At 34.7% G+C, this 20,275-nt stretch overlaps 1 protein-coding gene across 1 annotated transcript in view; it reads right to left on the bottom strand.

The window, feature by feature from the left end:
* The window catches only part of CUNH7orf78 (chromosome unknown C7orf78 homolog), a 71,361-nt gene extending 64,656 nt beyond the window's left edge, over positions 1-6,705 (bottom strand). Inside the window, exon 1 of the mRNA XM_017867397.1 lies at positions 6,656-6,705. The gene's annotated coding sequence lies outside the window, so the exon portion shown is untranslated. The remainder of the gene's footprint in view (positions 1-6,655) is intronic.
* Between the last annotated feature and the right edge of the window lie 13,570 nt (positions 6,706-20,275).

Here is a 20,275-nt window from a genome sequence, read left to right as displayed (position 1 = left end):
TATGATACTGAGCAAAAGATCCCCTATATATATATATAAATAACCATATAACCATATAACTGGATAACCACATGCAGGAGAATGAAATTGGAACCCTATTTCTCACCATATACAAAAAACAACTCAAGATGGATTAAAGACTTTAACATAAAACCTGATATTATAAAACTACTACAAAAAAAATAGGGAAAGCTCCTCAGGACATTGGTTTAGGCAAAGATTTTATAGCTAAAACCTCAAAAGCATAACCAATAAAAACAAAAATAGACAAATGGGACTATGTTCAACTAAAAGACTCTGCACAGCAAAATAAACAACAGAGTGATGGGACAATTTGTGGAATAGAAGAGAATATGTGCCAATTAATCATCCAACAGAGAACTAATATCCAACATATACAAGGAACTTAAACAGCTCAACAGCAAAAACCGCAAACAATCCTAGTAAAAAGTGGACAAAGCACAAGAATAAACAGTTCTCAAGAGAAGGCATACAAAAGACCAACAGATATATGAAAAATTGCTCTAAATGACTAATCACATAGAAATGCAAATCAAAACCACCACAGTTAGAATGGCTATTTTCCAAGACAAAAAATAACATATGCTGGCAAGGGTGTAGAAAAAAGGAAACTATGTATACACTGTTGGTGAGAATGTAAATTAGTACAGTCACTACAGTATGGAGATTTCTCAAAAAAGTAAAAACAGAACTACCATAATATCCAGAAATCCCACTGTGGAATATTTTTCCAAAAGAAAAGAAGTTTCAGACAATCCTGGGCAACATGGTGAGACCCTGTCTCTACATTAGCCAGGCTTGGTGGCATGTGCCTGTCGTCCCAGCTACTCAGGAGGCTGAGGTAGGAAGATCTCCTGAGTCTGGGGAGTTTGGGGCTGCAGTGAGCCATGATCATGCCACTGCTGAATCATGATCCTGCCTGGGTGACAGAGTAAGATCCCGTCACAAAAAAAAAAAAAAAACAAAAAACAAAACAAAACAAAACTCCCAAATTAGCAAAGATATAAAATCCAGCTGTATCCACCAATTGAATACAAGATTTAAAAAATGTGGTATATACACACACAGTAGAATACCAGTCAACCATAAAATAAAGAATGAAATCCTGTCTTTCGTTTTGTTTTGTTTTGTTTTGAGATGGAGTTTTGGGCTTGTTGCCCAGGCCAGAGTGCAATGGCATGGTCTCAGCTCACTGCAACCTCTGCCTCCCGGGTTCAGGTGATTCTCATGCCTCAGCCTCCCAAGTAGCTGGGATTACAGGTGCCCGCCACCACGCCTGGCTTATTTTTGTCCTGACCTCAGGCGATCCACCCACCTTGGCCTCCCAAAGTACTGGGATTATAGAGCCACTGCGCCTGGACAAAATCCTGGTCTTTTGCAGTAACATGGATGGAGATAGAAGTCATTATGTTAAGCGAAATAAATCAGGCACAGAAAGACAAACACTGCATGTTCTCACTCATATGTGGGAGTTAAAAAAACTTGATCACATGGACATAGAGAATAGAATGATGAATATCACAGACTGGGAAGAGTGGGTGGGTAAGAGGGGGTTATGAGGACAAGTTGGTTAATGGGTAAAAACACACAGTAGGATGGAAGAAATCAATTCTAATGTTTCATAGCAGATTAGGTTAACTATACTTAGCAACAATATTTAGTATAATTAATCAAAACAAGTTTACACATTGACCCTTATGGGTTAATTAGAATAAATCTGTGCAAGCTAAAATTGTACTAAGGATGAAACAGATAATGACCAGTATATACGCAGGTTCTCTCAAAGCAGTAATTCCTAGTTCCATCGTAAGATCTTTCCAAAGCAAAACCTAATTACTGAAATAATTCAAAAATTATAATCTGTAGAGAAAAACAATTATCCTAGAGGGTCAAACCATACAATGTCACACCTGAACGTTAGTCTTAAGTCATTTTCCCACATTCATATAGTTTCAAAACATGGTAAATATCCTACTTATTGAAAAGTATTAAACAACTTAATAGTCAAAATAGCTTAGAAATACCATCCTTTAGTTCATCAGTCCCCAATCTTATTGGCACCAGGGAGTGACTTCGTGGGAGACAACTTTTCCACAGACTGAGGAAGGATGGGGAGGTGGTTTCAGAGTGATTTAAGTGCATTACACTTACTGTGCACTTTATTTCTATTGCTATTACATTGCAATGTGTAATGAAATAATTATACAAGTCACCATAATGTAGAATTAGTGCGAGTCTTGAGCTTGTTTTCCTTCAACCAGACTGTCCCATCTGGGGGTGAGGGGAGACAGTGACAGATCATCAGGCATTTGATTCTCATAAGGAGCACATGTGCAGCTCACAATAGGGTTCACGCTCCTGTAAGACTCTAAAGCCACCACTGATCTGACAGGAGGCAGAGCTCAGACGGTAATGGAAACAATGGGGAGTGACTGTAAATACAGATGAAGCTTTGCTCTCTGGCCCGCCGTTCACCTCCTGTTGTGTGGCCTGGTTTGGGTTGGGGGCCCCTGCTTTAGTTAACATACCCTTCATTTTGTATTAACATTGGTTTCACCCTGATTTAGTCCATAGATGCCAATATACAAACTATCAAAGTACATTGGAGAAACTCATGCTTGTATTTTTGCAATTCTTCCATGTGTATGATACAGAAATGAAAATAAAATTTTTCTTCTAATAGAACCATGTTTTCAAATAGATTAGTTTCCTTACATAGCATTTTCTTATATTTACCACATAAGCATCATGGACTGATTTTTTTTCCAGTGAAATGCTATCTAGTGACTTCCTTAATGAATACAACTTAAAAAAAGAAAAAACCAGAAACTTGAGCCATTTCTCAAAAATCAGCTTAGTTTTCAGTTTTAGTTACTTGTGGCTACCAATAAAAGATCTCAAATGACTGAGACCTAAAGCCAGATTCATTCCTATATATACTCAACCTGTTGTCTGCAGGGAAGTCACAAGACTTCACCGAATGCCCTGTCGCAAAACTAAATGACCCTCAAAAATGAACTTGAGTTTTATACTTAGAATTCTCAGTCAGTTCATGCCAGTTGGTTATCTTTTAATAGTTGTCATACAAAAAGGCATACAGACCACACATTATTTCAAAGAAGCCGGAGAATGTAGCATGATGTATACTGAGATTAAAATTAACTTTTGATAAAAGAAGAGAGTGAGTACTTTTTGTAACATATTGTCTAACATAAGAATGCGTAAATTTCACAAAACCCACAAACTGAAAAGACAGTCTGGAAAATTAAAGATTTGTATAAACTATACACAAAACCCATGGCATTTGGGAAAACTGGAAAGGTTTCTACAAGTCACAGTTTTAAAAATATAACTTTGTTCTACTAGCAATTATACATTAATATACACGCATTAATTATAAATACACTACAACCATGTCTGGAAATGCAGTTTAACACTTTCTAAATGGATTTTGCCCAACATTTACTATATAAGGTGGCTGTTACTACTGCACAGGAACAGTTAGTGATACTATTTAATTACCTTTAAACAAAGATACAGGGATTTTTCCCTCAAAACGAGTTTTCAACATCAAAACCTATGCTTATAAAAATTTTTAAACTTTCAGCTGTCTAAATATGTTAAATGAAAACTTTACAAACTTCTCAAGTGCTCTCTACATTCCAGGTATGTCAGCCTAGTAGAATCCATCAGAGATATTTCCATCTTTCTCTCATCACTGAATGGCTGTTTCTTAGTGCTGGCCTCATGGTTGTGTGCTTTCTTCATTGCTCTCTCCATTGTGTTGTGGTTAATTACTGTCTCGAGCATCAAATCCTCCACTTAGAGTCCTTGTATCTGTTTCTTTTCTAGACTTTTTTAGATGGAGTCTCATTCTGTCACCAGGCTGGAGTGGTGCAGTGGCACGATCTCAGCTCACTGCAACCTCCGCCTCCTGGGTTCAAGCGATTCTCCTGCCTCAGCCTCCCGAGTAGCTGGGACTACAGGTGTGTGCCACCACGCCCAGTTAATTTTTTGTGTTTTTAGTAGAGACGGGGTTTCACCGTGTTGGCCAGGATGGTCTCGATCTCTTGACCTCATGAACTGCCCGTCTCAGCTTCCCAAAGTGCTGGAATTACAGGAGTGAGACACCACACCCAGCCCTTTTCTAGCTTTTGTTTGGCCCTTTCTTCCCTTAATCTTTGGTTTTATTTGCTTCCTCATGTTGTCTTTGTTCAGCAAGAAATTTATTCAGCACTTTGTGTGATCATGGAATCTCCTTCACCACCAAAAACATGTTCTTAAACTTGTTATACAACATTGTAGACTTTTCCACGATAAACTGACAAACTTGGAATTGCTGTAGTTTTTCAGTGCAGTAGTCATCTCTGTTTCTTTTTATTTTTACTTTAAGTTCTAGGGTACATGTTCACAATGTGCAGGTTTGTTACATAAGTATACATGTGCCATGTTGGTTTGCTGTACCCATCAACTCGACATTTACATTAGGTATTTCTCCTAATGCTATCCCTCCCCCAGCCTCCCACCCCCTGACAGGCCCCAGTGTGTGATGCTCCCCACCCTGTGTCCATGTGTTCTCATTGTTGAACTCTGACCTATGAGTGAGAACGTGTAGTGTTTGGTTTTCTGTCCTTGTGATAGTTTGCTGAGAATGATGGTTTCCAGCTTCATCCATGTCCCTGCAAAGGATATGAACTCATCCTTTTTTATGGCTGCATAGTATTTCATGGTGTATATGTGCCACCTTTTCTTAATCCAGTCTATCATTGATGGACATTCGGGTTGGTTCCAAGTCTTTGCTATCGTGAATAGTGCCATAATAAACATATATGTGTATGTGTCTTTATAGTAGCACGATTTATAATCCTTCAGGTATATAACCAGAAATAGGATCACTGGGTCAAATGGTATTTCTAGTTCTAGAACCTTGAGGAATCGCCACACGGTCTTCCACAATGGTTGAACTAATTTACACCCCCACCAACAGTGTAAAAGCGTTCCTATTTTTCCACAACCTCTCCAGCATCTGTTGTTTCCTGACTTGTTAATGACAGCCATTCTAGCTGGTGTGAGATGGTATCTCATTGTGGTTTTGATAGTCATCTCTGTTTCTGAGCTTGTTGCATTGTGTTCTGAAGTGAAGCAAGTACATTCAAGGCCTCAATGTACTATGCCACATTTTAAAAGAGAATACATTTATTTCACTTCTGTATGATACCTTATTTTGTCCTTATATTACACATTTATTATAACATATTATCCTTTTGAATAATATGTATGTAAAATTAAGCTTCTATTACATATAAATCACAAAATCACATATGTCTTTGTAGTTCCTAAGCAGAAATAAATCAACTGGAGGTCTAGTTGAATAATTGAAGACTGTAATGGAATAGTGCACCATAGTTTTCATTTTATATGGAAAAACTAAAGATTAGAGAAATACAAAGTTATGAAATATGAAAAATTAAGCAAAAAATAAATTAGTAATATTCTTATTTAAAGATTTAATAGTAAATGTTGCTTTTAAAAGCTATATGTTGTCCAAGAAGTTTCATTGAAAATAAAAGAATGACTTTATCTGCATTCAATAAGCAGATTTATTCTACACCTAAGATAGTATATTTATACCTCAAGGATCAGTTTAAACGCTGCCTCCAATCAAAGCATTTTCAAATCTCTGTATCAGGATTTATGTTTTCTGTTTCTGAATACAACAATGAATTCAAATCTTCATCTTGACTTGTACCTGGACAATTTATTTATGTCAACTCCTAATTAGATTATAAAATCATTAAGACAAGGATTTCCGTCTCTACAAATTCTATGCATAATTCTGCATGTTTTAGATTGAGTTGTGTGAAATTGCTATTCAACCATTTTCAACCTTACAAAAATGCAAATTTTATATATTTCAATCATAATAACTATGTTTGCCAAATTGTGAAAATTACATTCACGTTTTGAAAACTGTATGTAAAATCCAAACGTCTAAAAATATTTTTTTTTCTAAATAATGAAAAACTTCACCATAATAGTGACAATGCAAAAAACATTCATTTGAATTTCTTCCTCAAATATTTTCTCCAGGAAAGTCACTAAATATTTTGTTATCTGCTTTTAAATTTGCTAATAGAAAAATAAATACATTTCTTTAGTTAGTAAATATATGCAAATTTAAAGTTCCTTTGCCTACATATCTGAGTTTAATTTTATAACATTAAATCTGGGAGGTAGATAGACAGGTAGATATAGACAGGTAAATAAATAGATACAGATACACTTGATAACTTAATGAATTGTCAATACAAAAAAAGTAATATAAACTGCTATCGTGATCACGGAAAACTTTTTAGACCACAAATTCATGCTCATTTGTAAACCTGTATGAAGGGAAATTCAACACTGTCTTTTAGCAGGGCTTTCTCTTTCTTAATATAATTTTCATAATTTCTTATTCATTTATTATATCATGGATAAATGAATTGCTTTTCTCATAAGTGAATTCATCTTATATACCTTAACATATAAAACACATAGGCTCAAAAGAGCTAGTCAGTTTGACAAACAAGAAGAATTCAAAATAAAAACAAAAGGCAGGAGCATTCATTAGAAAACCAGTTACTTCACTTACCGTTTGAAAGATAGCTTTTCATAAAAGTTTTAGAGTAATATATCTCAGCAAATCTTTTCTGTAAAGCCAAGAGAGACTAACAGTTTTAAGGGAAACATTATCCTTTGCTTTACAAAAGAAGTCAAAGTACATTTAAGTTTTGCTCATCTGGGTTGCTAAGAAACGGAATTAATTTTCTACCAGACTCAAGTCAGAGTAGAAAAAGAAAAGTAAAACTAGGGCCTCTGGTTGTTGCCTAAAACCTAGCAACAAAGCAATAAATCTCACGCTTTTATTTCCAAAGGTTGAAAATCAGCACAAGAAGCTCAATACTCAATAAATACACAGAAAGAGAGCATATGAATAACTGAACTCCAATTCAGTTTTACTAAGTAGGTCTTGACAACTCACCTTTCATAACTGTTTAGTTATCGGCTTTATAAAGCTATATGAGTTTGATATTTGATATATTACGTGATTCTGAGAGGCAGTTTTCACCTGGGGCTTAAGAAGGTTGACTTAATTTCTTAAAAGGATATTTCTTAAAACAAACAAAGATTACAAGTTCTTTGTAATCTACGGCTCAACCTACAGATTTCTGTAACATAATTTTCTTTTTGTTTCCTTTTTCTTTTTTTCAGAAACACAGTCATGCTCTGTCACCCAGGCTGGTCTCAAACATCTGGCTTTAAGAAATCCTCTCACCTTGGCCTCCCAAATTGGTGGGATTACAGGTGTGAGCTGCCACGCTCAGCCTCTGCTACATAATTTATGGGGAAAATTCCTCCTTCTTTTTGTTAATCAAATCCTACACTCAATAGATACATATCTCTTGGTAAGTTAAAAAAAGACTTTTAAAATAGAAAATTCAAATATATACAAAAGTAGACATTGGTAATGAATCCCCCATGTAACCATCATCCCGTTTAAAAAATTACCTTTTATAGCTAATCCTGTTTCACACACTTGCCTCAAATATATCTCCAACTTTTCTCCCTTCCCATATTGTTTTGAAGCATCACAATATTTTATCAGTAATTATATCAGAATGTTACCCCCAAAAGATAAGAACACTTTTATTTTTAAAACATAGCACCATTATGACATCTAAAAAAATGAACATCAATTCATTGGTATTATTGAATATCCACAATTCAAGTTTCCAATTATCTCATAAATCCCATAAATAATTTTGACGTTTTTTTTTTTACAGTTTATTTGATTTGGGCTAGTTATTTACTCTTCTTTGGTCCAAAATCTCCTAAGATATGGTGTTAATTTCTCTTCTAATATTTTTCTAACGGAATATAAAATTTCCTAGACAAAGATCCATAATGGCTGGAGTCTTTCCTTTAACTGTTCATGTCATTTAAAGCGAATGTTTGCCACCAGGTGGCAGTGCATTACTTATAATTTTGTTCTAGTTTATAAACTGAGAAACCAAAATACATTTTTTCTGTATTATTTTCCCTGATGTTCAATTTTAAGGTTTTTTTTTTCTTTCTAATGAAAACATCAGTAAAGTTGAATTGACCAAATCTCTTATAGTTTTGGAAATAAAATTAACCTATCTTTATGCTATCTGATTTATGCCTCATTGTTTTTTGCGTAGAGATACATATGTTTCTTTATCAAAAGCATATATACAAATACCTACTTATGTTTAGTTCACTATTGTTAGTTGTTTGGGGTACAAAAATAGATTATGACTCCAGATTTCAAGTAAATTATAAGTAATTGGCTAGAAAAGATACAAACCTACAAGAATACATCATGAGATAAGGTGCTAAATGCCAAGTGATTTGTCCTGACAGTTACTCCCATGAGAAATTAGTGAGAGGAAGGTCTCTGAAGCTTGAGAATGTCTCCAAATATTTCTTAGAGCATCTGAGAACATTACTAACCCTTGATGACAGTAGAGTACTTAATAAAAGGGAAGAAGAAGGTAAAGGAGTTTGGATAGATGAACAGCATAAGCAACATTCTGGAATTTTCTTTAATGCTCTCATGAATGCATTCTTGGAATTTTCTTATATGGAAACATTATTTTGTAGTCAACTGACTTCAATTATATGTAGAACCATCCAAAACTTTCCTCTTTGGTAGGTAATTCTGAATGTGTATTTCTGAATTTCCAAATTAGAAGTTTAGAGTTAGAAATTTTGAGTTTCTCAGCTCCACATATTTGGGAACGCAACAAGTTGTGGCAAATGAAAACCTCAACACTCTGATTTCTGTATTTCTAGGCATTAAGGAACATGAACGCTTTTGAGTAAGTTATTTAAAGTACATATATTTGTACAAATGAAATAACTTAAAATTTACTATGGTAATAATTTTTTCATATAACAGATAATTGCAACTTTTTTCTATAAGTTGAAAAGAAGTAATATAGGCTTTAAATAATGTTCAGAAAAGAAAATAAAACAAGAGACTTTCTTTACTTGGGAAGAATAAATAATATCAACTAATGCCATCATGTAGCTAAACAGTCTAACTCCTATTTTGTCTCTTTCTCTACCAAAGAGGATTTCCAAACTGGAAATAACCAACACAACTAGATAAGAATTGAAGCATAAGAAAGGTGAGAGGATAATAAAATAACATATTTACATAAATTCAGATCCATAAAGCCATATTAATCACATATCAGCACAATAAGAGAACTGGCAGTGGGAAATGAGCTGGCACCTTTTGGAAACCTGTTGGGAAGGTGAGGGGCTTTAAGACTGGACACTGGAGATTGAACATGCCTGAGTTTATCCTTGAAACAGCTGTGCAAAGCAGCCACTTTGTGGCCACCATCTGTCATGTCACACAGTATGGGATAGGGAATAGACTTTCATGGGTAACAAATTTACAACGAAAGATAAGGAAAAAAATAAGTGCATTTGTGAGGTCCAATCCTTTTAATATCCCCTGGGTAAATGACCAGGCCCAGGACACTCTGTTGGACACATGGTGGGTGAACATTTTGGGTGGTAAGAATTCCTCCTCTTGTCATTCTCCTTTATCACAGAGCAAGCCTGAGAGCAATTTTATCAATGGAAGAAGACAGGCAGAACAGACTGACTAACAGGTTATCTGGGCACCATCTTTACTGAGTTTGGATACCAGCTGTTCGTGGAGGTGTTGTTTGGGAAAGTTGTCTATTGGTACCTGGTGACTTTGGGAATCTGTGTGAAGTTGCATTCCTCTTTTTCAGGGGAAAGGGCTAACAATTCAGTGATAGGTTGAGTTTGAAAACAGCCTTACCACTAGGAGTTGGTAGCAGCCCCAAATTCTAATTTTCTCAGTGTCCAGGCCACCAACGGTGAGCTCTCAATGTCATTTTAGGACAGTCATGCTTATTGCACCACAGAACCTCAATAAATTTTAGAGTATGTATTTCTAAACAGAGGATCAGTGATTGCTGTAGGAAAGTGGGCCTTTTGATCACTTTCAGAAATAGAGATCAATATATGGTAGATTTGTTTACAAAGTAGGGCTATGCATGAGTAAAAGACACCTAATAATGTATGATGCTATCATATTGTGCCTATAGTAAATTTGGCTGCCTTTCAAGTTTGAGGTTGTCCATGTCAGCGCTTCTGATGTTCAAAGTTTGCTTGTTAATTTATGTTTTCCCCCCCTTTTTTCTAAGGAGCCTCTTAAATTTATTATGGTTAGACACCTCCTTCCTCAGTTATCTATGTTCCAGTCATACGGATTAAAATATGCTCCCTTGACTAAGGGGCAGTGATACTTCAAAGAAGGAATTATGTTGTTCCATATTTACTTACCAGGTCAAGCATCCATCATGCACCATGTACACCACAGTGCACCACAGCTGAGACCAGTGTGGATCCCACCATCAGCAGCTTTTCCAAAGGACCCAGGCAAAATGGTCAATATTGCCTTCTCTCCTCTCTTTTACCTCACCTTTCAGCCTCTTGGTCCCTTCTTCTACTCCCACCCTAAGATGCTTATTGTCTATTTGTCATCCTCCAGCAGTTTATAATTCCTGTTTCACCACCTTATTTAGCCTGTTGCTTTTTACAGCATTCCAAAATACTGATTTATTCTCTTTTATGACTCATCCAATACTAACCCTATTTACCATTCTAAACTGAAGTAGACTTCACCTCTTTTTCTCAAGTACTAATGTAGAATTTTAGTTTTATTTGCCCAATTTCAAACACTAGAAAAGTTTAAGAAATAATATTCATGCCTTCCTGATAGTGGCAATTCAACATTTTTATTGACTTAAAGCAATATTTGGTCTTAACTGATCTTCGCTGTGGACCAGGTACTGTTCTAGGTATTTTACACTTGCCAGCAAAATCTCACAGCAATCTTTGGGAGTAGTTACTTTTATTATCTCATTTTACAGATGAAAAATCGGAGAAAGATAGTCTAACATCTTGCCCAAGATTATACATCTAATAAGCAGCTTGGTCAAGAGGCAAACCCATCCAGTTTGGCCTGAGGCCAGGTTCTTAATCTCTGTAGTACAGTGACTCTAAATCAGTTCTCAAAGTGTGACCAAGAGCATGAGTATCATTGGAAACTCATAAGAAATGCTAAGTTTAGGTCCTATCTCAAACCTGCTGAGTCAGAAATTTTGGAGGTGGGGCCCAGTAATCTGTGTTTTAACAAGCCTTCCAGAGGATTCTGATGTCTGGTCAAATTTGAGAACCTCTCTCTTAGAGTATAGTCAGGGAAATACTAATAAAGATTCTAATTTTTTTTTATCTGGTAGCAAATAATTGCACATATTCCTACACATATTTAGTTTTTTCCCTCATCCCAGCAACTTTTAATCTACTTTAATAGCAATTTATTTACAATTAAAATACTAAAATGTATCTTTTATCTTCAAGAGCCAATAAGGATTTTATAGATTTATTTACTTACTTATTTGACAGGGTCTTGCTCTGTCACCCAGGCTAGAGTGCAGTAGCACAATCTCAGCTCTCTCCAACCTCCACCTCGTGGGATCAAGCAATTCCCTCACCTCAGGCCCCAAGTAGCTGGGATTACAGGCATGCACCACGATGTCTGGCTAGTTTTTGTATTTTTTTGTAGAGATGGGTTTTTGCCGTGTTGCCCAGGCTGGTTTCAAACTCCTGGGTTCAAGTTATCCACCCACCTTGGCCTCCCAAAGTGCTGGGATTATAGGCATGAGCCACTGCATCCGGCGTGGATTTTGTAGATTTAAACAGATATCCTAAGTGATGTCAGATATTGCAAAACATATTTTTCTTTCCTAAAGTAAGACTATTCGAGATCCTTAAAGAGCAGAATCAATTCAAATCTAGCAATAGATTTCAAGAGTAAACAGAGATCTGTTTTACTTTAGACCTTCAAAGCATTTGATGCTGCCATACTCCAGACAAAATTCTCAGTTGGAAAGAAGTTAAGATACCTGGTGTTGAACATTTGTTCCCTGGGATCCGGCTATCAGCAACCTCCTCCACATTCTCTCTGGGAGTGGGTTTAGTACTCCTGAGAGTTGGAAAAGATTTCTGTTTTGTAACATAATTGAGACTTTGGATTGTGTTTATGTATGCATAGGCATGCCAACTCAATTTGCATCTTATCATCTTCCAATCCGAAATCAAAAGCAACATAAGACCATAACTAGTATTGCTGAGGACATGTTATGACAGACAGTTTCAACATAAAATTTGAATCTCTTTAAAAAATACTTAAATGTCCCTAAAGCCAAATTATTTTATTGTTTCAATTCTTGAACTAAATCAAGATACTTTTTCTTGTTTAAACCAGGTGCTTCCCGATGACTTGGGTAGAGAGATTAAAAGAACTACCTTGCTCAGCCGAATGAAGTCTTAGTATTTTTTTAATTTCTAAAATGTAACTCTACTCCAGTGCAAGTATTGTTACTGAAATGTATTACCATCACAATAGTTTTAAGTATGTAAGTCGTGAAAAAAAGACACATCCCACCCATCCAACATCAAATTTAGTGCCTCACTTGTCTTGGGGATCAGACACTGGCAGAAAATTACTAGAGAGAGGGAGAGTCAGCACACAAAACCCAAGTAAGTCCATTGAATCTATATCAAGGAAAGAAATAGTTCACACTGTTCTTCTTCTTCATAATTTCTTTTTGAGGCAGAAAATTCTTCTAAATGATTGTCGGAACTTAGAATTACTCAAGATTATTATAACTGAGTGGCCAGAGGGATATGCTGCCATTACGTCCTTCAGCATAAAGAACTGGTGACTTCTGTAAGGTGAACTAAATGTCATATTTGTCATGAAGGCAGCAAAATAAGAAATAAAGAAGCAGAAGAATGTTATCACTGTTTTTAATGCATTTATATGGGCTTCTGTGCTGGCATTTCTAAAGCCATGAGATCCATGTTGCATCCGACGATTGTGCTTGTAAAGAGAGATGAGTAACATAGAAGTGCACATCACAAATATGGCTAGAGGAAATAATAATGCGAAGTTGACAAGAAGCACTTCACTAATTTTCTTTATCTTTGTTTTGTGTGCAAAATAAAGTGTGGTGTTTCTGAGGGCGTCCTCTTCCTCAGTTTTAGGGTAATCTACCTCAATACACAGAGATGCAATGCTCACAGAGGCCAGAAGACTTCCCAGAAGCAGCCAAGATATTAACTTTGGCATCCTGAATTTCAACCAAAGAAAACAGGACTGAGTGAAGCCTGAAATCTTGAGGCAATAAAATGCAGAAAGGCAGGTGGCAAACCAGAGGCTGATAGAGCTAAAAAACATCCAAAGGAACATCATTACTGCACCATGAAGTTTTTCGACATAAAAGAGTGGAAAGAACACAGAGAAAAAACTTTGTACCATTAACACCATCTGCAGACCCAATCGAGACATCCCTATGCACATTAAGAGGATTTGAATTGGCATTAGCTTTCTATGTTTGATCAATTCATAACAGTTAACAATGATAAGAAACCCATTTACTGTGATCCCTGTGAAGAATTCTGCTGACATGACGATAATATGAAGAATAGTTGAAGAAGAGAATGCCATGTTTTCTAGGACAAGTCTTAGTTTTTCCTTGTAGATGGTCCTAAATACTTCCTCCAGATGATCTTGCAAATGGGAACATACAGCACTGAGAAATCTCAACTTCTGCCAGCTTCTGTATCATGGATAGAGCCTTACACTAGCTCTTCCTCCAAGGAAGAAAATCAGAGACTGCTTTCTGAATCTGGTGCTCTTCAGATGAAACTGGAGCAATGCAAATCTGAAGATTTGAATGATGGCTAGGTCTTCCAATTACATCCTGAGAAAATTGCCCCTTGGCACCATTCTCATTCTCACTCTTGCTCAATTTTGCTAAATAAATACAATAGAATAAATAATATAATAAATAAATACAAATACAATAAAATACATCTGATTACAAGTATGTTTTTGTTTTGGTTATTGATATTTTGTTTGTGTCTTTTATTTTTTCCTAATGCTAAATGCTGCATCCTGAAGACAGATACTTATTTCCTATTACTGCCACAAATATCCAGTCTCAAAGATCGCTCTTTCCCTGGCACACTTTTTGACTTATAATAATTTCAAACACTTTAATAAAATTTCCCCACTTCATGTCCTACCCCTACTAAAGGCAATTTCCTTTCCAGACTTGAAAATCAGTTCCTGGAATATAACTTTTTAATAAAAATCTTCCTTCCTCTGAAATATATCCTGTTTTCATGGCCTTCTTCATACAATGTTGACCTTATGAATAGCAAACCAGAGTTATAAAAGTAGTGCATAATTAATTCACATGATGACATCGTCCTGGGCTCTTGATTACAAGCATCATTTCAAAAAGTAGATGGTATAGAAACTATTAACTACCAGCAGAGGGCATAATTATCATGTTAAAGTGAGCATCATCCCTTTGTTATGATTACAAACAGGTAATCATACAACCTTGTTGAACTTTAGTTACATCAGAACTAAAATGTAAATAGACTACTACTTTGTAAAATAAGGTATGATGTTCAAAGTGCTAAGTTCCTGGTTGGTGACACTAACCATTCAACAAATGTTAGCTATTAATATTATTAAATGTCTGTCCTCATATTGTGCTTACCACAGCAAGAAAATAACAATTCTATATAGAAATATTTTCAAGAAAAAGGCTAAATATAAGACTGTGATAGTATGGAAAATTTCAAAAATGAAAGAACTGGACTTACCTCCCACTGGCTACACCAGTCGTGGCTTTTAGAGACCACAGGGTCTTCCATGAAATGTATATGCACTAGCTATTGAAAGCAAATGTTGATGCCACCTGTCACTTTCTCTTGCCAACTCCATTATTTCCCCACCCATCTTCTACACATCACTGCTGTCCAAAATGCAGCAATATTGATCCTATCCATGTCTCTTCTAAAATTCTGGTTTTATGACCTACATAGCAATTTTGCCTGTGGTTTTCTGATCTTGGCTTTTCTTGTTAATAAACCCTGACTTTGCCCAGTAAATGGTATTTGTCTTGCCCTCTAGCCTCCTTCCTGAAGGCATTCCCATTTCTAGATACCGGTGAAGAAACTTTGGCTCCAATCCAAGCCCTAGACCAGTGTCATGACCATGGGGTGAATGAAAAATAAGTGGGATCTGCATAGTTTATAACTTAATGTCCTAAGTTACCTCTCTGAGACTAGGTTATATATATATTAAGTGTTTACATTTAAAAGGATCTGCTGAGTTTTCAAATACTGTATACCTGTACAGAATTCTGCTTCTTAGTTAAAATAAAAGTTCAATCAATCTCAGTCTTCCATTTTCAAAATTCTGTTTCCATTAATGTTTTATTATGAATGTGTTTCATTAAATAAACTTGCTGAATTAAAGACACTTGAGCAAATGAGGGACAACAATGGCATATAAATAACCATTCAGATGATATATACATGCCAGATTATTAGTAATAACGTAATGTGACTAAAAATCTTGAAATGTATACTGACTATTGGGGTAATCTTTTTCATGACAAATGTCCCTTGCTTTTTGTCTACACTCTTACAAGCCATTATGAAAATGATATTTTAATATGCCCCAACACTTCTTATTCTAGCACAACAATGAGAATCCTTTTATATTGCAAATATCTTCACCATAATAACCAGTATTTGGGTATTCCTTTTCTATGGTCTTTTCTTTCAAATTTCCAGAGCAAACTAGTACAATAAAAGGTAGTAGTCAAATATATGGAAACTCTACACAGCCAAAAAAAAAAAAAAAAAAAGGAGAAAAAAAAAAAATGGAAAACCTCCACACCCAAAAAAAAAAAAAAAAAAAAAAAACCCACATATTGATTTAATTAAGATTAATTTCTCTGAAAATAATACGAGAAACATTTCATTGTTAAAATTGCCCTTTCTTACAACAGCTACCTCAGAATGCATATATGCTATGAATATAAATTTTAAGCAATTCGTTTTGAATTTCATTTCTTAGATAAATACAAAATTTATAAGCTATAATTTATCCCCATTGAATGTCCAAGTGCTTTATATATATATATATATTTTTTTGCTGAGCTGTTTCAAACCACTCTGCTTTGTCACATTCATAAAGGTGCAGCTGGCCATATGGGCTGTTGGCTAAATGATTCTGCAATGAGATTTGAATTTATCTAGAACTTGTTTCATTCTGAAATCCTAGATTCTGGCTCTCATTTGTCTCCCTATATACATCATTTAATTGAAGAAAAAGCTTGACTTTTCCAAGAACTATTCTAAAGGTATAATTCATAGTAAGCTACAATTTAGTTTGTATTTCCATTTGTGATTTTCCTGTCATATGTGGACTGTTTTGCATTTGCCATGATTGAATCTCATTTTGGAAGCAGAGTTTTAATGAAGAGCTCTTTCTCAGATATAGGAAATTTAATGGTGAGTTATACTGTCTTGAAGTTACTAATTCATAGTCTTGTTAGAGATTTGGGAAAGGCAGCGGCCAAATGAAGATAGATGGTTTTCAAATTAAGCAATGTTTGAAAGTTTTACAAAATAACATATTTCTTTTCAAAGAAAATAATATCTATCAGGGACACTGAATATTTATAATTCATTAAACTAATTTCAGCTTAGTCACCTTCCAATCAATATGTATTCTTCTAAATGCTCACATGATACTTGAGAATTGGCATACTTCCAGTAGAGAGTTTTTTGTGTCTGCTTAGAAAAATGTGGTAACAGAGTTTTCTGATTCTAAATGATGGGATAATGTCCATAAATTAGTTGGCAAATTAGGATATACTTTAAATATTGATATTATGACCTGGTGTTTCCCATGCTAGAGAGCTGCTTGTTTGGTTCTTATTGGTTATAACTGTACAAATATTTAAAAATTTTAAACAAGTACATTGACTTGTTCTACATGCCAATGATGAGGCTAAGTACTTTATAGATCACTTAAAGGAGACTGAATCTGTTTTCATATTTTCAGTTGAAAATATTTTTGTTTGCAATTTTTCCACTACCCTGGCTTTGCTATTGAAGTTTTGCAGAGAGAATTGGCTTTAAAGAGTGAAGCCTCTATTGGTCTAAATTAATCTGCTGGGTCAGTTTAATTCCTTGAAAAGCACTCAAAATATTTTTCAACTGTCTGTAAAGAACTGACCCAAAATTTCACTGACATTCTGTTTTGCTGTTATTATGTGGTCACAGGAAATAAAAGGAGGAGTTTACATGGTTTTAAAAGACACACTGGTCACATATTAGTTTACTGTCTCATCGCTGAGGCCAGACACCAAGCACTGGAGAAACTGCATTTTGAAGGCCATGAACTGTGTCTTCATTTTTCTGAAGGATCAATGTAGTCTTACTTTTATTTGAGTTTATTTCAGTGTTCTAATAGGTTGTCTTTACGGATTTTGATCTCAAAGACAGACTTGTAAAATTTAGTCCCTGAGTTGTCTTCCCAAGTTTCTAGAATAACAACATTAAGTATCAGGTGGATGAAAAATCCAAATAGAGTGATCATCAGGCTCATATTCCAAGTTGTCAAAATTATTCCCAAAATTACTTCACTTAATTTTTTGAATTTTCTGTTATTTATAGAAAAAAGTTATCTCTGTTGCAGAGATAGGAAACTAGTCTCGAGACGTTAGGTAACGTACCTAAATTTAATCAGAAAATACATGACAGAGGCAGAAATGTTTTGATCTCCATATACGCAAATGGATACTTCTTAGAGATATGTTAAATTGCACTCATGAAGTTAGTCTCTGAGAAAAAGTAGGTGTATAAATTAAATTATAAAAATTAAGGATGCTTGATAATTATATTTTGATTTGACAATAATTTATCAGTTTATTTGCCATAATATCAGAAAAGAGTAGTTTTATTCTTAAAATATTCAAGAAATTATTCTACAAACGACTATCATTTAATTCTTACCGCAGAATTACAGTATTATCTGATTTGCAGAAGATAGTGAAGTACAGAGAACGAAGCTGAAGGAGAGTGCAAGTACAAATTTGAATACAGGTGGTCTGATTCTATCCAGAGACCACAATGTTGACTAAAATACTATACAGTATATTGGATTGAAATACTTTGCTCCATCAAAATAGTTTTAAAATTGTAAAATCAATGGAAAAAAATCACAATTTAATGGCTATAATCTTTTCCTTCCCTATACACAGAAATAGGAAAAAATAAATTTAACACATTGTCTAGGAGATTATTCACAAAATGGTGAAACTATAAAATGTTGACCTTGTATTGTTAACATATCAGACTGCACCTAGATGCTACAGAACTAAGGCACCAAACAGCAAATAAAACCTATTAGATATTTAATAAATATTGTTGAATGAATAGTGTGTGGAAAATGAGATATGACTAAATTCATATGAACTTACAGGACTTATATGATTTATAGAACTTTATATGAACCATGGAGCTTCTAGGACTCATACAAATTTTAATGCTAGAAGGAATGGAGTTATAGTCCACCACAACTATTCCTATTCAATAGAGAAAGCTATGTTGGAATCTTAAAGGTTAAGTAACTTATTCAAGATTATTTAAGTCAATCCTGGCTGAACTTGTACAGGCAACTTGAATTTTCTGGGGTTACATTTCCTTCTAGGCAAAACAAATGTGTAGAAGAAAAACATGAACATTTAGTTTTGATTTTGGCAGCATTTTCAGACTCATCTGCTAAAACCTTGAATCAGTGGAGATACCTTTTCATGAGCTATATCTCATCTAGGAGTGGTAAAAAATAGGATTTCATGATTTAGTGATGACTGTATTGGATGTATCTCCTTATGAGTCAACCCCTTTCTCAACTCCTTCCAACCCAGCTGATAGCATAATGTCTACTGAAATTCAACTTTAGAGGCCTTATTATGTGCAAATTATAATTTGGATCTTAGGCAATTCGTGAATGATGGCATACAGAAAAGCTTAGTTTCAAAAATTCATCTTTTTTATTCCTTTGGACAGTTTAATCCAAGAAAAAATTAAGAATGCAATACTTTTGAAAGTCACACAAAGATTCAAAATATAAATTAGTTGCTATGAACTAATCGAAGAGAGCAGATATTTACCTAAGATGATAGAATAGAGGCAAATTTAGGGGAGAAGCATTTAAATTAAAAAAAAAAAAATTATTGCAACTGAGTAAATGCTAAGTCATATGAAAGAAGCAGACAAAAGAAGAAAACTTTAGTCCAAAGAATCAGAAAAAAGTATTTAGAATGCTGTACTAACAAAAGCACAACATACATTCTATTCTATTATACCTCCAACCTGAAATAGACTGTAGCCCACTTCCAGATATATGACATTCCATGACAGCATGCATGTAATCACAGAAAGTGACTGACAGCAGAATATATGGTAATAGCATAATATATAAATGTATATGTTATACATTACACATACAAATTGAGACATTATAAGAAAATAAGCAAATAGGGTACAATTAAATAATACATTTTATACTAAAATAATGACGACAGAGAGTTTATTTAAATTCTTTGAATTTTCTGTTATTTGTAGACAGAAGTGTTATCTCTGTTGCAGAGATAGAAAACTAGCGGAGATGTTAGGTAACTTATGTAAATTTAATCAGAAAGTACCTGATAGAAGCAGAAATGTTTTGATCTCCATATAGACAAATGAATACTTTTTAGATGTATTGAGTCACATTTCCTCCATAATTGAGCCATCTCGTATTCTGAAATATAAAAAGAATACAGCTTCAAATCATGGTTCAGAACACAACTAAGGGCAATCTATTTTAAAAATCATGAAAGGTTGCTGTTACTTAGTCCAATTTGAAAACCAAATTGCTTCAATACGTTTGAATAAACATACAGTGTTTAAGTATTTTATAGTTATCCATCCCTTTTCAGAGCTTATTTTCAACATCTATTTTTCAATATCCATTCCATATACAAGGTAGCCACATTCCGACATAAGATCGACCTTTACCTTTGTATTTCTTCTAGAGACACTCCAGATTCAAAATAGTAAGAGAAACATACAACAATTTATTGGAGAAATATATGTCCATTGTCATTTTTCTGGTTCTCTCATGGAGATATTCTTTTTTTTTTTTTGAGACGGAGTTTTGCTTTTACTGCCCAGGCTAGAGTGCAGTGGCACAATCTCGGCTCACTGCAACCTC

This window comes from Rhinopithecus bieti, unplaced genomic scaffold (assembly GCF_001698545.2).
Source record: "Rhinopithecus bieti isolate Rb0 unplaced genomic scaffold, ASM169854v2 scaffold_3832, whole genome shotgun sequence".
Classification (NCBI taxonomy): Eukaryota; Metazoa; Chordata; class Mammalia; order Primates; family Cercopithecidae; genus Rhinopithecus; species Rhinopithecus bieti.
This window is presented reverse-complemented; position numbering and strand designations above follow the sequence as displayed.